Genomic DNA, 17527 nt, shown 5'->3' on the forward strand with positions numbered 1-17527 from the left:
CACAAACACAATCAATCTTCGCAGCATGTTGACGCGGAAGAGGGAAGCGAGGGAGGAATGCGTTATTATTGATCGGTCATAAAAGTTTCCGCGCTCGCGCCGCGCAGCCGGCAATTCCGATCCGAGCGAATCCTTCCTGGCGGTCAGAAGAGAGAATGTCACTAGGTTATTAGAAAGTTTTCCAGACGAGTAAGCGTAGCAGTAAGCGTTGCTGCTCCGCCGCTTGTGAGAGCGAATCAGCCGTTTGCATCGGCTAATGTTCTACCAATCTCGGCGAGATACGACATTTGCTTCAAATTGCACAATGGAACGCGCATTTGGATGGAACTTTGCTTCTCGAGATTCGTTTTCGCATTCAAAAATGCGAAGACAATTTCGCAACACATTGCGAAATCGTTTTCACGTTTTTGTGAAAACAATTCGCGTGAAACATATTTCGAAAATTGTTTTCACGTTCCGTTTTTTTTTCTTTTTCGACGTTGCACGGTTATCGACGGCTTAACGCGATCAGATCGCCGCGGTGGGCATTGACGTTTCTCTTGTAGTCGCGGTTTTCACTTCGACCTGCGGATTTCCGGCGTGAACATGTCGGAGCAAGATTGGAAAATGTCCGTTGAGTCTTCGCGTTGAATCTCGTTGAATTGAGAGAGAGAGAGAGAGAGAGAGAGAGAGAGAGAGAGAGAGAGAGAGAGAGAGGGAGAAAGAGAGAGAGAGAGAGAGAGAGAGAGAGGGAGAAAGAGAGGAGACGAAAATTAATTCCAATTAGGGGAGTGCCTCTTTTTTTCCTCATGTTCTCCCGCTGGAAATGAAGTCCCCCGAGCCGCCTGGAAGGTCTATGCATATCATCTGCATCGACTAACCCCACATCCGGCGGATCGAGCGAGCACGGATAGAATCCTTCGCTTCGCAGTAACGCGATGCTACAGTTACACGCGTGGAAAGCAAACGCACATCGACAGCGATGGGAGAGGAAGAGCGGAGGAGAAAAAAAGAGCGACACAGACCGGACCGTTAGTTAGCAGCGGGCGTTTCTTTAGCAGCGGGAGAAAAAGGAACGGCTCGATCGTCCGGCTCTCTCGGGACGAATCCGCCCGAGAACGCGTGCGCTTTTGCGCTCGTCGAAGATGCGTCGAGATATCTCTCGCGTTTCGTTGTCGCGATTGATCTCTTTCCCTTTTCTCCTCGTTACTCGCAAAAATTCCGCCGGTGCCAAATGCGATGAAGTGCATAGGCGGGACGAAAGCATAGGAACATAAAGATCTATAAGGATAACTGTCATTATCAGGGGTGCCGAAAAGTCTTTTCGTTTATCCGTGTTCTTCTTCGTCACTTAAACAAATGCTTTTAACTGACCTGGAATTTAATTTAATTAATTCTCCGGATTAAGAATCCGTAATATAACCAGGGAAATTGAAGATTTTAAAATACAACAAGATTTTCCGGTACCTCTAATATTATTATGTGTATATCCTTATATCACGTATAGCATATTACCATTATTATTATATATCATTTTTACCATTATTATTCTAAAGATACCACGTCTCGTACGTCTCGTATATAATCTGCGCGCTCGATGGCAGATTAGGATGATGGCGGGGGGGGGGATAATAGAGACGCGCAACGTACCTGGCACACAAAATGGCAAAGCCGACGCTCCCCGAGCGGGTCACCCGAGCGAGTACCCCATTTCCCGCGGATCTCAGTCGCGCATCAACATTTAACTCTCGACGGCGCTCGACACCGGCTCGACAATCGGCTCGATGCGGCGACTCTGCATCGTCGATCTACCCGGCGATCGGTGTTCCACGATCTGTCCGAACGTGAGAGAGGATAACGATAACGGGAGTGCACGCCTGGGAAAACGATGGTCGCGGTCGCGTCCGCCGCGCCGCGCCGCGCCGCGCCGCGCCGCGCCGCTTCGTTCCGTGAGACGTGTAAGAGCGAGAGAGCGTCTCGCGCTGCGCGAAACCCAACGGATCCCGCGCATTTATTCGGAGCCTGCGGGCCCCGTGAGAGGAAGAGAGAAGGAGGCGCGTAACGCAACGTTATTTATTTCGGCGAGTCGCGTCGCGACCGAACCGATTAAACGGCGATTTCAGGCCCCGAAGGCTCCCCGCGCGCGAATAACTTGGTCGCGTCGTGGCCGTCTCGCCGAGCGGACCTTATATATGCGCTGAGAGGTGGAGAGAGAGAGAGAGAGAGAGAGAGAGAGAGAGAGAGAGAGAGAGAGAGAGAGAGAGAGAGAAGGGAGAGAGCGAAATACCTCGCAGCGAAGTAATCGCGATACCGGTCCGGCGATCGTTACTTTCTGCACACTCGTCGTGGCAATTAACTGCGGCAATAACGATTTTTGTCCGGCCGCGTAATGCCCGAGTGCGGACAACAGCATTATAGAGGTGCTGTTGCCTGTGCGCCGCGGCGCGACAAAAATCGTAATGGAGCGTCTCGCATGTTATTATGATTTGTTACGAAGTGTCTCGAATGGCTCTGTAACGTTTGACGAGACAACGGCGAGCGGGGGCGGCGGGCGGGGAGGCGAAGAGCACCGCCACGGCCGGAAGTGCCGGGCGGTCTTCTCTCTCGTCCAGCGCGATCGTTTTCTCCGCGTGTGCCCGCGGTGTACACGCGGTAGCAGCAGCTCCCGAGACGGCCGGCGCTTTTTATCGCCGGCCGTCGCGCGTAGCCGCGCGAAAGTGTTCGCCGCGTTACGTGTCTTTAAGAGGAGCGTATCAGCGGAAACACTCGTGCGATCGGTCGATCGCGTCCGACATTGCCCCGCGCTCACGGCTGCCGTAGTGGCGGCGGCGGCGGCGGCGGCGGCGGTGGCTGACCTTCGGAGTCGATGGGCGTCGTTAAGGTAAAGAACAGACGTCAGATATTGCGGTGAGATACAGCGTGAGAAAAAAGCGCGAGGTACGCTCAAATTCAAAGGTTATTACCGCCAAGCACCTTTACGCACGATTTTATCAAAAGAAATAGTTAGGACTCTCCCTCTCCTCCTGCCTTCCCGCCGCGTCTCACTCTCGATGCGGGAAGCACTCGGGATGCAGCAAAACTGGGACTCCCGTCTGTATTCGAATCTTTGTGATAGAAATTTCAGGGGAGATCAACCGATCTCAAATCATCAAATAACGAAGCGGGAATAACGAGGAATCGAGCGGCGGGTATAGAAGAAGAGAACAGCGCGACGTACCCTTATTGGAAGGTTATCACCGCGCAAGCAGCTTACGCACGATTTTATCGAAGGAAATGCCTGTGACTCTCCGTCTCTCCCTTTATCTCGCGATGGCTTCTCGCGCACGCACGAGCGGCGAACTTTGGTGTTCTCGATGCGATATTAATTTCTGTAAAAATCTCGACAGTTATCGGAGTCGCGAGAAGCAACCTTCGCCGAGGTTCGCAGCTCGAGACGACTCGTCGGATTCAGCCGCGCGACTTCGATCTCGACGTGTCGCCGCGCGCCGCGCTTCGTGTTCAATAAACGTATAATCGCGCCCGCCGCGTGGCGCGATATATCCACGGCGCGACGTTACAGAGCGCGCGGCTCGTTCGGATGTAACGACGAAAAGCGGTTAAGCCCTTGCTCCTTCTCCCTCCTTGGCTCTCCGTTTTCCCCTCTCGCTCGCTTCCCTCTCGGCACGGCGCGCGTAGCAAAACCCGTAGGACAGAAACGAGCGCTATAGTCCGCGGCGCGGCGCGGCGGTTAGCCGGAGGCAACGGCACGATGAGCGATGGATCGGAACGATTCGGGAACAGTACAATCCGGCGCGGCGAATAATCCCACGCGCGCAGCGCGAGCGGAGTACTCGTAGTACCGGGAAGGGAAGCTTTCGAACCGGCGCGGCGGCTCGAGGGGGTGGGTGGCCGGTTAATCGGCCGATCGGTTAATTGGCGGTTCGCGATCGTGGCCGCCGCGGAAAGTAGCGATCGATCAAAACAATCGATTAATCGTGCACGTCTGATAAGGCCGGATAAGGCGCCGGGCCTATTGTTCCGTTGCAAACAATTAATGATACGGCCGCGGATCGCGATAATCGAGCGTGCGCCCCGCGAGCCTCGCGAGGATCGCGAAGCTCCGGGGCTCGAGGGGCCTCGGCTAACGCTCCGCGCGTTTTTCCCTCCCGACGCCGACGTGTTTCCGCGAAAAGTGTGCACGCCTGATGGAAGAATCCTCGCGCGCGCGCGCGCGCGCGCGCGATGCGCGGCGGATGCGAGGAGCGAGTTGATCGACGCGATGAATCGGCGCGATCGATCAACTCGCGGACTGCTCCCCGCGTTCCGCTCCGGCCAGCGAAGCACGGACTCAAAATGCAAGATGAATTCGGCTAACCGGTTTGTCGCCGAGGTCTCGCCGCCCCGCTTTCGACTTTTCGAGCCGCGTCATGGTGATTTAATTAATACGTTGAATGCCTTGACAGTCACCGGTGACTGGCACTTGTGATATTACACAGCGTGTAATTAAGCGTGTACGTTAAGTTAAAGTACAATTTAAAGTACAGCTGAGTATAAAGTGGAGAGAGAGAGAGAGAGAGAGAGAGATCAACGTGAAAAATGCATGCATCTCGACGTTCATCTACCATATTTTTCACACAACCCAATTATTCATCATTTCTCTCTCTCTCTCTCTCTCTCTCTCTCTCTCTCTCTCTCTCTCTCTCTCTCTTTAAGCTTGCGTACAATCGACGGAACGTGTCGATTCTGTCGAAATTCGAAAAAGACCAGCCTCTCACATTCCAATCCTCCCGTTCTCTCCGCGCGTCTCCGTCGTCGCGCACAGCATTGGTAACTCGTCGCGACCCTTCGCGTCTTCTCCGAGGCCGCGGTCGTTCGTTTTCAGTTTCAGTTATCCAAGCGCGGCGCGCGCTCTCGAGCCTTTCGCTGGCGTTCGACGCCCGAGACAGGAACACGCTTCTTCCTCATATTAATCTAGGCTTGTTGAGCCCGCTTCTTATCCATAACGGATTTTTCCGCGTTTTTGCCGTGGCCTCGCGCAACACACAAGCGCATTATCCCTAACGTGCTTCGTTCCCTGCGCGATTATCCTCCCGGCGAACGGTAAATCCCTTTCCGATGGACGAACGATGGGCGGCCGTCAGATGTCGACGTTGGAAACGACGGTCGTCTATACGCACCGCGGGATAATCTTATCGTTAGCCGTATCGATACGCGCTTATATATCGTTCTTATTGCGAAAGGCGGATTCCTTGAAGGACGGCGCATAATAGTCTCCCTTATCCTTTACGCACCTCGCGCTCTCGTTCCTTCTCCTCCTCCTCCTCCTCCTCCTCCTCCTTCTCGCAAAAACCGACACCGAGCTGCCCGATCGAATTAATCCATACTTCTAATTTCGCGTGTCCGTGCGAGATGAAGGAAGAAAATGAGGTCGCCTTGAGGTTGGCCGCTTCGCTTTTGACACGAGAGACACGAATCCAAGTGCGTGTCACCTCGCGGCCTCGTGTGTCTCGCGCTACTCTATTATCTCTCCAAAGTCGGATTCTAAGTGCGTGCGTGCGTGCGTGCGTGCGTGCATGCACCAGTTTGCTCGTTCGTTCATTCGTTTGTCCATTCGTTCGTTCGTTCGTTCGTTCGTTCGTTCGTTCTCGTCGCGGCATACGTGCGCACTCACTCGTGGAAGTTGATCGGGCTCGAGACCGCGCGAGCGCGCAACGAGTTCACTGGGTTTCCAAGCTCTCCAGACGCGCTGCTCGCAAGTCGAGCGTGGCCGAGTGCACGCTTCTCCGAGCTTTCGTACGAAACGGAAATGGTAGGCTGCAATTATTGCAGTCGTTGGCTTTCCCGTCTGCGGCCGCGCCAGCGCGAGTGCATAACCGCCGGTCGATTAACTGCGACCTTCGCCGCAACGTTGATGCAAATAGACGGCGTACCGCGGCGACGGGGATCCCTCTCGGATTTTCATGCGCGAATTCCCGCTTGCCTCCTCTTGCCTCGTTCGGGGCTGAAACTTTTCGGGACGTGTGGAGGGCGATCGCTCGCTCCGGAACCACCCCTTCCGGGGAGATCTCCGGGCCCCTCGAGTAATTACAGCTTCGAGAAACGAAAATGACGCAGCTCGAAGCAAGAAACTCGCTTGAATTTCTTACACTCAAAAAAAAGTAATTTCAGAACAAGCGAAATCATCTAAATTTTCGAGGCTTTTACTCTTATATATAACTTCAAGAGGAAACTTTCTCTAAAATTAAGAGAAAAGTATTATAAACACGTTATTCTTAAAGTTAGAGGAATTATAAGTTATATATATATATATATATATATATATAAAGCAAATCTTATTGATTTTAATATAAATTTCCTCTTGTACACAGATTATTTAATCTTTTTTAAGAGGATTATTATTTATTCTTACTGTACTTTATTCTTACCGGTGATACTGGTTAATTTGGAAAAATTAATATAATGTATAGCGAAAAGTAATATATATATTTAGATGTACTTCTGGCTCCAGTTCTACAATAAGTAGACACAAATGAAATAAAATCATCATAACAAATAAATTTCCAATCACCTTTGTTATGGGCTTCTTAGCTACAAAGATGTTCATCATAACCAATTGTTTGGATCATAGTTAAAAGAATAAATATATTATTCAACTTCTTGCAATAAATTATAAACTGTATTTGACCAAATAAGGATAAATTTTCTTTGTTGTATGTTACAGCGACATACATGCCTTTTATAAAAATGCCTTTTATAAAAGTTCCAAATATTCTGACCCGTAAGCATGTGATTATTTCTCTGTTGATGTCTGTTGATGAAGGTAGAGAGCATGGCTGAACAAAATAAGCGGACGTTCAACATATTTCTCTTCGTATAAGAGGAAATCCTTTCGAAATAAGAGGAAAACAGTTAGAATAGTATCTAATAAATTTTAGAAGAATGGAATCATTTTAATCGCTTTATCGAAAGAGGAATCCTCTTCCTGCAAAGGTCTTCGCTTAGAGGATATGAGACTACGGGAAAAATCACTTTACAAATAGAATACTTTTGGCGGGTGTAAGAAACGAACATTTGCGTCGTCATGTCGAGTTATGGATGGATTGGAATCCTGATTTTCGCTCTCCGTTGAAGAAGTTGAGGAAGATTGCTCGCATACTTGGTCGGAGTCGACGCGTTGATAAGATGTCGGAATCGGAATCGGAATTCGCTTGCCCTCCATTGAACGTGATTCTTTAACACATCGGCAGCGATTCCGAGGAAAAGCGAGCCCATGCAATCCTCCGGCGAGATCGAGCTCCGAAAAGCCGAGTATCCGCGTCCCGTTCTCTTTGGGGGCCGTAAGCCAAGCGCGCGAGATTCGCCTCGCTCGAGAAGATTGACGAACGAAAGTATCGTGCGGCGGCGGCGGCGGTGGAACGCGTTCCGCTTGCGTCATGCTGCAATTACGCGATCCCGCCGAGGATTTTAGCGCGGGCTAATTATTATCGAAGCGTATCCCGGTATCGATCGATATTAATTACCGCGCGCTTTCACCGGATGACCTTTGTAATCGGCCGTAATAGACGTTTCAGCATAATTCATCATTGTCATCCGGGAAAAATGTAATTGCAACTGCCACAAGCCGCCGCGCGATAATTGCTTTCTCCGCCGCGCTCGCAACTCTAATTTCCCTCCCTCGCGAGGAAGGAATTTCTGGAGCACGCCGGAGCGAGCGTGTTTCGCCGCGCGTATCGCGCGCCGATGCGCGTTCTCGCGCTCTCGCTCACCGTTCCCGGCTCCAACGGAGACGCGTGGAACTTCATATTGATAGCACAAGAGGAGAGACGACTACGAGAATGGCCCGAAACATTTTAATGAACAATCAACGCGCCTTCCCAGGGAGTGAGAGGAGCGACGATAGAGATCTCGCGTCTCCCGTAACAGGATCTCAGACAGACCCCGTCGAGTCGATCCTGCGTACGGATACCGCGCGCGTGTGTTGTTCCGTCGGGAAAAATTCGCGAAACGCGCCGCCGTCGCGCCGTGAACAAACAAAGGTACGCTCGTTCGCTCGCTCGTAAATGCAAACAAAAGGCAGAGAGAGAGAGAGAGAGAGAGACGGGGGGGAGTTCCGCGGTCAATTATAAATTACCTCGAATTAAATCGATGGCCACCACCGGGAAGCGCAGCGCGTCGGCAGCGGCGGCAGCGGCGGAGGCGGCGGAGGATCCACGGCGGACCTTGGCGAAAACTTGCCGCTTTTTACGATCGCGTATGCGCGAAATCTTTTACGGCCCGCGACGCGCGTAATTGCAATGTGGCGAGGATGGTGATAAACAACGCTCATGCGGGAGCGCGTGTACGTTGCGTTCGGGCTACATCGCGGCTGCATTGTAGACAAGCCGGGCTGCTCTCCTCCTCTTTCTCTTCCCCCTCGCCTCGGTTTTCGCCCGCTCGCACAGCTTGGATTTATCGGCATGCTTAATTGCCGCCCGGGACGAAACTCAGCCTCGAAACACGGACTCGCGCGCGCGCGCGCGTCTCTTTCGTTGTGCTTTTTCCGTCGCCTCGGTACGAACCTCGATCTCGGCACGCCCGTACTCTGTCGGCGGGCGGGGGGGAGGGGGAGGGGGGCCGCATCGCGATCCCCCGCTTTCGGTCACAGCGCAGGACTCTGGCCTCAGCTTCGTCTCTCCGAAACCGTCCGGTGGAAACCCCCTCGTTAACCGACCGCGCGCACCCGGGTGAGCCCCACCTTTAATTATTCAATTAACACGTCTGCCGTCGCCTCGATTCCGCCGTTGATTGCACAAGAGCTCCGCCGATAATTGAATTACCGCGGGGATACCGTAAATAACTGTCACTCGGCTATGTGTTTTGCGTCCGTCTCGCGTCGGCTGCCTATTGGCCGTACAGCCCCGAGTTTTTACATGTCATTAATTACACGTTATGCGTTATGTGTTTCACGAGGCACGGCGGTATCGCGCTGCTCGAAATACCAACCAAGCTTCGGCAGGCCTACGATTCTTCATTCCTTTTTTCTTTCGCGCATTCTCTCCTTTTTCCCTCGCCACTATCGCAATCGTGATTTCCGCGAGCGGTTTTCGAATGGACGAGTTTCGCGCGGGGGTTAAGAGACGGCCCGATGACAAAGGCCGTTTAATAATGTAACGTGTGTATGTGTGTGTGTGTGTGTGTGTGTGTGTGTGTGTTTCAAGCGTCGCACGTCTCGACATTTCTGTCGTTTCGGTTCTTTTACATCTCGACGCCCTTCAAACGTTGCCGGCCCTGGTCCCTTCCGCTCGGTCTGGTCTCTCTCTCTTTCTCTCTCTCTCTCTCTCTCTCTCTCTCTCTCTCTCTCTCTCTCTCCCTCCTCGCCGCTCACCGTCTGCGCGCGGTCGGAGAATTACGAGCCTTCAGACTGATTATTAAGTCCCGAAGATTTAAGGCGGTGCTTTAAATACTTGGGCAGTAACATTGAACGAAATTCATTTCGTAATGAAAGAGCGTGCCGATATCGTCGTCCCGCTGTTTAACGTTCGTCCATTGGGCCCGAGGACGTTAACCCACTAACTGGCGGATTCTCCTCTCCTCTTTTTTTTTTTCCTTCCTCCTTATCCCCGCAAAGTCGCTCGCGTCTGTGAACGCGAGCGACCGTGATCATCGCGTTTTGCGGCGTCGGATGTTACGGCCGAATTTATGGCCTCGTTTTCGCGCGAGACGACGAGACGAAATTAACGGACACTCGTGCTCGTGCGATCGACCCAGTTAGGGAACGTCGCGATTGATCGCGGGGCCGTTAAACAAAACGCACGCGACATGACCAATTCTATTCTATTTTAAACCGCGAGGCAGCGTCAACGCGACGGCGAGTACCGTAATCGAGAATTCTCCAGACGTAAAAATATTCCTCTCTCCTAAATGGAAATATCTCCTCCGTCCCGTAAAAAAAATTCTTCTCATTGGTACGATTGTTTCTCGTAGCTAAAGAGCGTTTGATTAATTGTTTAATTCACCCGCAGAGAATCATATATAATTGGGAAGTACACGCGAAGAATCTGAAAATCCGTCAGATCCCAAACATGCCTCAGCGTGCCTTGTTGTTGAAAATATTTCTGCGAAAATTCTCCGCGCAAAGAAGAGGCGAGGAAAATTTATCGCAAATCGCGGCGGTACCAAAATCCCATTTGCATCACAGCTCTAAATACGCAACTAACTTCAGAAATCGGAAACGTTCAGACTAACAGTCGGCCTGTCGAAATTACCGCGCATTTAACGCATATCATTGGCGAAAAAAGTGAACGTCGTCGTAAGCGTATTATTCTGCGATTGGTGATAAGCGAACGTCGTGTGGCTCGCGGAATATTCCGCGACTGGTGATAAGTGATATGTACGGGTTATTACGCTTGCAGATGCAAATGGGTTGAATAACCCACCGCGTGTCGAGTGACTAAAAACGAGAGCTGAAGTCGAGTCTCGTCTCTCTCGGGCGATCCTCGAGAGCAAATTCAATGTGCGTTCGAGCGTTGGCGTCGAACGAACGGCCGCGCTCTCTCGCCCTTTGTCCTCGGATTACCTTCGGCCGGGCTACCACAGATTCGAGCTTCGGGAGGACAGCCGTGGAAGTCCTCCCGTTTAACTTGTGTGTGTGTGTGTGTGAGCATAATAAATAACAGGTGTACAAATATAACGATCGTGGGTTTAATATCGATACACTGTTTTCCAAACCGGTATACAGCGCGCGATGCATCGCGATGCAGGTGGAGCGGCTCGAAGTGGGATGTAAGCAGAAAGAGGAGGAGGAGGAGGAGGAGGAGGAGGAGGAGCAGGAGGGCGAGGAGGAGGGGGACACATTGCGAGGAGATCCGCCGCATTCTGCGGCGCCAATTTGCATGACCGATGATCGGCCGCTACTATACGCTACTATACGCCGGTGACTAGGTGCATCATCATTACGCACTACCGAGATACGATCAAACTGTCGGTAATAACAGTCGCACGACCCCGCGCACGTACACCGAGAGCAGGGTCGCGTTTATTAAATTACGTCAAATTATTGGTACGCGTCGGGTATCCGGCCGTGCCTAAACATAGAACAGCCTGCCGGTTGTTTAACAGTGAACGATCACGCTACTTTCCCAATTAGGGCCGCTAATTTTAGCGGGAAGCGTGTAATTGCCGCCGCGCGGGACCGAATTCTCCGTAATGCGTCCGAGCGGCGCTCTACCTCGCGGAGGAGCACGGCTTAATCATCGGTCAACGGTTAATGCGTATCCACCGCGATATGGAATTAAGCTGCGGTAATTAAGTTACTCCGCTGTGCATGTGTGTGTGTGTGTGTGTGTGTGTGTGTGATTCGATTAGAAAAATTGCCGAGACGAGACCGCTGAGACGCGCTTTCCTCGAGCCGCGAATGATCGAAGCGCGCGCGCGCGCGCGCGAGTCGCTCGAGACTTTCTCGCGCCAAGTTCAAGGCGTCCGAGTTATCGGTGCGGGACGCGCGCGCGCGCGCGCGACACATCCAATTAACGGTGTCGTAAAACGCCGGAATATAATTTCCATTTATTCCGTCGGCCGAGATCGCGCGTATATCGCGTTTTATTGCCGGCGCGGCGCGATAACTGTTCATTAGCCGACCGCCGCGGCGATCGGAAAAGGGGCAGTCCATAAAGTGTCGCGCGGAATTTCCACGACGACGTTATTCGTCGCGAACCTCGGCCTAGAATAGATCACTCTCCCTTTCTCTCTCTCTCTCTCTCTCTCTCTCTCTCTCTCTCTCTCTCTCTCTCTCTCTCTCTCTCTCTCTCGCTTGTCTCTCGATTATCGCAAATTCGATTCTCTTCGAGCTCATTTATTTAATCCGCCTCTCACTCTGCTTGCAGATTCGACCGACGAAGGGCTGAAGAAGGCAAAGAGCGGTTCGGATGAGGAGCCGTGGATCTCCGACGTCGTCCGACTAATCAAAATCCGCAACGAGAGCTCAAGAAAGGACAGAGGGACGGGAATCTTTCCGCCGCGGCGGGACTGACTCCGCCATTCTCGCAGCGTTCATTCAATCGCGCCCGTGAAAGCCATTCAAAACTCGTCGTCCAACACTCACGTCCGCATGTATCCATGCTCTGTATACTCATAAACACGCACGCACCACACACGAGTACACTCGTGCGTACACACGTGTCACATATACACGCGTACACACGTACACACGGCATGCATGAAGAATCCAAAAGCATCGCGCCAGATCAACGCCGCGTACTTCCTGTGATTGTCGATTAACGATAAGCGGAATAATCAAAAATAGCGACGCAGCGGAAGAGAATTGTGTTCGGGTCAGAGGTACGAGCAGACGGGAATTATTATAATAATCTTGTGTAGGTGGCGAGATGGGGGAGAGAAGGAAAAGGGCGACGGGCGTGCGCACGCGCGGCAGACGCGGACGAGGTCGAGCAGCGGCGACCGGCGTGTTCCGTCGGAGCGCACACATAACGAGGTGATAACAACGATCGGGATTTGTCATCGCGCGTGCGACGGACGCGCGATCGCGCGGCTGCGTGCGACGATTCGTGCGTGAATCCTTGACGCGTCCGCGTGAGGAGAGCCGCGCGCGAGCGGTTGGTTCTCTTTCCCGCTTGGGGAGCGATTTCTCGCGACTCGACGTCGCGGAAATTAGCCGAGGCGAAAATCGTTGAGCGCGCGTCGCTGCTCGCGCTCGCCCTCGTCTCGCCGCGGAGGAAAGAAGGAGGCTCCGCCGATTTCCGCCCGACGCGAGCACACGGACGAGGAGAGATATCGATGACGACCGCTGGCGTATTTTTGCTCTCGGCGGCGGCGAGCCGATCCTTTTGACGTTCGCGAGAAAAGCGATGGTGTCTTCACTTCACTCTTCGGGCCGAAAGAGACACAAACGGCCGTTCCCGCCGTCTCGACGAGTCGCGTCAAGGCGCCGCGCGCTTCGTGCTTTTTCCTTCCCCTTTTCCTTCCCACCGTCAGAGCCGAGGATGGGAGCCGGAGGGTCGCCAAGGTAGAGCAAGAGGAAGAGGAGGAGAGACGGTCGAATTTACACGCTGTGTAATCGCGCATTTGACTCAAGAGTTACACACACGTCTTGCGTACGCGTAAATCACGACATCGTCTCACCGTACACGAGTAGTAGATTAAGAAAAGTTAGAAGAGAGGGAGTCTCTTCTTCTTTTTTCGTTTCTTTCTTTTCTTTTTTTTTTTTTTTTCTTTTGTTTGTCTTCTCCGATAAAGAGACGCGCCGTCGGGACGAACACCAAAGGTGTCCGGCCGCCGGCGTCTGTGCGCAGTTAAGGATACGAATGCCATAATAATGACCAAGTTTTGTGGTTGTACTTAAGTCATACTTTATACTCTACTTTACTGTGTTAGGTTTGCTAAGGATAAGTTACTCCATTACTCCATTATCAAAGTGTGTCCCTGTATCAGTTATCGCTACGTCCTTTACTTTCGCGCCGTCCTGCATCGACGACGGAATCGTCGTCGTTTCGAGCGTCGATCGCCGAGAATTGGCGCAGGCTACGAGAAAGAGAACTTGAGAACACTGCCTACCTGCACTTGTGATCACGTATGTAACTCGAACTTAAGAGAATAAGCTGAGCGCTCCCCAGTCCGTATGCACCGTCGTCGCGTCACACAACGCAATCAGCTGTCTCATGAGGTAAGTCCAACGTGGACTTGTATTCTCTCGGCAATAGAGAGAAGGAGGAAGAGAGAGAGAGAGAGAGAGAGAGAGAGAGAGGGAGGGAGAGCGAGAAATCAACAACGAGAGATTTCTAGCGGAAAGGAAAAAGAAAAATATATTTCTCTCATCGGTCGAAGAATTCGCGAGACCAAATCGACGAGAGAATCGACTCTTTTCTTCTTCTTGAGAAAATCTCGCCTCGTAATGAAACCGCGAATTACGAGATCGCGTCTCGCGTAGAAAACGAACGATACAGTCTGGAAGTGTCGGCAATTCGAGCGCTCAGTCGCTTCCCGCTTTCGTAAATAAAATCGGATCGATCGAGTGATTATTTTCCATTCTCGTACACCGGCAATTGTGCTCGCGAGGTAATTCCGGACGCGCGACACGAAATCTTCAGCCGCCACGCGCGGAAACCCACGTGCCGTGCGCCTCCACTTGTATTGTCCCAGCGTTTTGAAGAAGCCATCGACGAAGCAGCGCGTCGTCCGTGACACTCGCGATCGCACGGACGACAGCACGAACGAACTATCATCGAAAGTCAGGTGCGAGACCGCCTTTCGGTCGATGGTCCCGACCAAAGGACGCGTTTGGACCTTGGTCTCATTTTTGTGATTATTATTTAAATACACGTTAAGCAAACAATAGTATATTAGAATAGGCTCGTTGTAACTGAGTACGAGTACACCGTTGCACCGTTGTAGCACCGCGGTTGGCCTTTACGGAGACGACGTCGTTCGTCTGCGTGCGATTTCGACGGGAGCGCGCGACAATCGCGAGAACGTACCGAAGGACTCGTCGTACACGGAATTGTGTGATTATACTCGTACGACACTCAATCGTTTGTCCGAGAGTCATCCTTGTTCGGTAAGAGAATGCGGCATATTCGAGAGAGAGAGAGAGAGAGAGAGAGAGAGAGAGAGAGAGAGAGAGAGAGAGAGAGAGAGAGAGAGAGAAATCGAAATCTCCACAAGTGGCCTTCTTCGAAGAGCTCGGGAACGAGATCTGTCCGCGAAACATCGCAGATCATTTTCTCTTCCCCACCCTTTTTTATCCCGAGCAACATTTATCCGCGAATTTCCCGTAAACATGAGCCGAGACGCGCGAGGACGTTCGGTAATCGGAGAGAATATGTTCGTTACGATGAACTAGCTATTACGAGTGTACAATAAGTTTTTTTTTTTTTTTTAGAATTATAATACGAAGCATAGATTCTATCATCATGAAATATTATATCGCGCAATGAATCTACAGAAGGCACTCGGTCCCCTTTACGACGGAACTCTGTGTGTCATAAGCGTGCGGCGAGCGCGCGCTCATTTCGCACGTTGACGTTCTCGACGAGTGTAATTTTGCTATGACGACGAGAAGCGCCGAGAAGAGGAGGAGGAGAAGGAGGAGGAGGAGGAGGAGGAGGAGGACAACCTCTCCGACAGAGACCGAGCTACGGCGATGTCGCCGTCGTCGTGCGCCGTTGGTAAGCGCTTTTAATTAGTATGCTAGCGCGGCTGGAATTAGTCTTCTAATTCTCTCGGGGGCATTGGAGCACGCGAACGAATGAACACGATCGATCGGTCGATCGATCTCCGCGCGAGCGATCAGCGTGCGTCGCGTGGAATAACGCAGGATCTGGTCGTTTTACACGCGGCGCTTCCGCGGCGAGGGAGTGCGGGGGAGTCGCGGCTGAAACGAACAGATTTGCCGCAGCCGCGGTAGAACGCGGCTGTGAACCACGCGCGTGATCTGGCTCATCGATATATCTCGCCAGGACATCGTCGGCCACGTCCTCGCGGCGAAATACTCAGCGCGTAAGGGTCGAGGACCGTTGTGCCTTCGTATGTATGCACGTTAATACGTCTAATGAACGTAAGAAAGGTAAGACATCCACTTTGTGATTCCATAAGCAGTTGTTCAGTTTTTCTTTTTTTATACTTTCCTTAATGCTTATCATAGGATAGCTTTGTGTACCGTAAAGAGTGTTTCAATAAAAATCACAATGGAATAAACCCTCCTCCATACCCACTCCCCCAGCTCTATCCTCTCACAATCCATCGATCCCTCCCATTGTTCGTTGTTTGTATTTCTGCGAGGAAGGGTTCTACCGCGCTCACAAGCTGCGTATCACTTGAGAATATCTTTTGCTATTTTGTAATTTATTCGAATATCAGAAATTATATGTTAATAAGGCGTATCAATTTAACTCTTATATCGTTCGTCACGCGAATCTCTGTGCTCCGATTCGTACTTTTGCGCCTGCGAACGAAGGAGGTTCTAAACAATTAGAAGATATAAAAGAAAAATTAGTAAGAAACAGTTTTTTGGTACAGTCTTATAAGAAAACACTTGTACGTATTTATCACTGACTTTGATTTTGGATATACTATGGAGTAGTTAAAAAGGAGAGACATATTTCTTTACACACATTTCCTTGCATATCCAGTTGAAACAGCTTCCCGAAAGAAACTCGATGATGTCGATTATAAATGAATATTTTAGAAATAGCACAGAATATATAAAAATCGTCATATAAAATTTTATAACGTACAAAGATATTGTCTCTTATTTTAACTACAGTATAACATATCCAAGGCTACCAAAGTCTGAGACGGACATTCAGAAATGTATTCTTATTACCGGCGATATAAATTTTAGCATTTTATATTGGAGGGACGATTTACACCATAATTTCATCATTATTCTCCCTTATCATCCATTACTGTCATCAACATTCACCATTGTCATTCTTATTACCATTGTAATATGTAACTCTATAATCAATAAAGACTTTTCTATTATTCAAAAATAGAACTATGTGCTTTTTTTATCCTTCTACAAATAATATCCTGATCTAGATTGAATATTTCCTTTACTTCTATACTTATATTCCCTTAATCAAAATTCATTAAATCGTGAAATTTTTACGACATTGTTTTATTAAATAATTTCTGTTTAAATAAGAAACTCTTAGATCATTATGTGTTCCTAATACTAATGTCCGAAATCTGAGAGAATACGAAAATTTCATTTTTCTCATGAGAAAGCCCGGATACCTCTTCGGTCATTATGTATCCCTGATACTAAACTCCGAAACTGAGGAAATGAGGAATTTAAAATTTTCCAACAGAAATCCAGGATACCTCTTCAGGTATTATATATTCCTGATATTGTAGTTCGAAACTGAGGAAATGAGAAATTTAAAATTTTCCGCCAAAAGTTCCGAATACCTCCACGGTTATTATGTATTCCTAATATCAAAGTTCGAAAACTGAGAAAACGAGAAATTTAAAATTTTCTGCTAGAAATCCGGGTTATCTCTTCAGGTATTATGGTGTTTCCTGATACTGTAGTCCGAAACTGAGGAAACGAGAAATTTAAAATTTTCCGCCAGGAATCTGGGATATCTCTTCAGGTATTATGTATTCCTAATACCAAAGTTTGAAAACTGAGGAAATGAGAAAATTTAAATCTTTCCACCAGAAATCCCAAATACCTCTTCATTTATTATATGTTCCTAATACTAAAGTCCGAAACTGAGGAAACGAGAAATTTTAAATTTTCCACCAGAAATCCCAGATACCTCTTCAATTATTATATGTTCCTTATACTGTAGTCCGAAACTGAGGAAATGAGAAATTTAAAATTTTCCGCCAAAAGTTCCGAATACCTCTTCGGTTATTATGTGTTCCTAATACCAAAGTTCGAAAACTGGAAAATGAGAAATTTCAAATCTTCCACCAGAAACCCCGGATACCCTTCAGTTATTATATGTTCCTGATACTAAAGTCGGAAACTGAGGAAACGAGAAATTTAAAATTTCTCCCAGGAATCCGGGATACCTCTTCAGGTTATTATGTGTTCCTTGATACTGCCAGTCCGAAACTGAGGGAA

General features: G+C 49.9%; 1 protein-coding gene across 3 annotated transcripts in view; it reads left to right on the forward strand.

Annotated features, from left to right (window-relative positions):
* The window catches only part of sano (CABIT domain-containing protein serrano), a 145835-nt gene extending 130347 nt beyond the window's left edge, over positions 1-15488 (forward strand). For all 3 annotated transcript variants that reach the window (XM_025299722.1, XM_025299723.1, XM_025299724.1), the window contains one exon: positions 11820-15488. The gene's annotated coding sequence lies outside the window, so the exon portion shown is untranslated. The remainder of the gene's footprint in view (positions 1-11819) is intronic.
* Positions 15489-17527: the final 2039 nt, after the last annotated feature.

The sequence above is a fragment of the Harpegnathos saltator genome, unplaced genomic scaffold (assembly GCF_003227715.2).
Source record: "Harpegnathos saltator strain DR-91 unplaced genomic scaffold, Hsal_v8.6 scaffold290, whole genome shotgun sequence".
Taxonomy (NCBI): Eukaryota; Metazoa; Arthropoda; class Insecta; order Hymenoptera; family Formicidae; genus Harpegnathos; species Harpegnathos saltator.